The sequence below is a fragment of the Limulus polyphemus genome, unplaced genomic scaffold, assembly GCF_000517525.1.
Source record: "Limulus polyphemus unplaced genomic scaffold, Limulus_polyphemus-2.1.2 Scaffold62, whole genome shotgun sequence".
In the NCBI taxonomy this organism is placed as follows: Eukaryota; Metazoa; Arthropoda; class Merostomata; order Xiphosura; family Limulidae; genus Limulus; species Limulus polyphemus.
Window position 1 is genome coordinate 1,398,154 of NW_013665672.1, and position 1,541 is coordinate 1,399,694.

A 1,541-nucleotide genomic window follows, 5' to 3' on the forward strand; every position below is an offset into this window, starting at 1 on the left:
AAGGACTTGTACCAGACTTCTACCAGAAACAAACAAACAAGCAGATATGTAACATAATTTTATATTCGTTATTATAGTTGTCATAACTCACAGGTACATACAACTTTTTTTTCGAGGGTGGTCAGTGGTTAGCATGCTGCAGCTAAGTTGTGAAGCAACTACAAAATTTCAGAGGAAATTTTATAATTGCTTCAAGTTTTATTTGTTGAAAATGCATAACACAGAATTTAAAATGTTTAACAGTTATTTAAGTCTAAGTAAGTAACTAAGGATATATAAAAAATAGGTGATAAGAAGACGCCTATGTTGTGAAATGAGCTTGAGAACTCGTATACGAGGTCAGAAGCCTAGTTACGTAAGAAAAGTTGCCTAGAAACAAGATGAGTGCACTAGTACTTGAGACAGGTTGATGGATTGTTGACCTCAACCTCTCAGAACTAGGAAAACTACGAAAAAGTTTGGTTTAGTGAGTAATATCGGCACTTTGAGGCGATATCAGTCACAGAACATGGGTGTAGCAGTACAAGTGAATAGGTGGCCGGCTAACACCACTTATCTATAACCAATTACTTGAGAGTTCTGGTTATGGTTTTGGAGTAGCCTGGGAATTCCCCTAAAGCATCTAATAGGACCACAGGACTACTTGTGAGTGATGCTGTGTCCTATTTAGTGGGTCGAGATAATACCAAGAAAAGTTAGTTTAAAAACCCATGTCAGAGACTGAAAGTCAGTTCCTCCAGGAATCAGAGAGTTCTTTGGGATTGAGAAAGAGTTCCTCCAGAGGTCTAGAAATTCTGAACAATGAAGATGTCGAATGTGACTAAAACTCCCAGCAACCCAACTCTACTGTAAGTATAATCTCTCTCTCTCTCTCTCAATCAGTTAGTGTTAGAACCATATAAAATATTAAATGTATTGTTACATCTCTGTTCGTTTGTTAATTTTCCGTATAATTTATTTCCGATGAAACTTCAGCAACACAAGTCCTTTCTTAAATAAAACTAGTTTATTCCCTCTCAATACAACTTTGGAATACACTTAATTTCCACAGTCACTTTTACTTGAACACATGCTTTAATTCACAACGATTCACGCACTTTACTACCACGTCTGACTCAATTGTCCATCTCTGTCTGTCTCCAATTGTCTATATCTCTATGCCGTCACTTCTCGCCGGTCTTATATACTATAAGAGCGCATGTCTAGCAAACGCTAGCGTCTTCGTAAATCTTCTAGACACTCATTACATGTTACCAGTGTCACGTGACTTCCGCTGTCGTAACAGTATCTATGTGAAAAGTGTTTTAATGCCTTTATATAAGTATTTACCCAAATTTGAATAACGTTTAAAGTCTGTTTTGATTAACGAAGCTATGTTTTTGTGAAGTTGTTAAATGTTTAATAAATGTTATTATACGTGTTCACCATTGGCGTGAGACTCTATTTCTTTAGTCTAACTGTAAACTACCTCTAGTTAGCAACTTGTGGCTCCACTCGTCACGAAAAATCCTCCAATAAATAAATTTGATGTAACAAGTAGT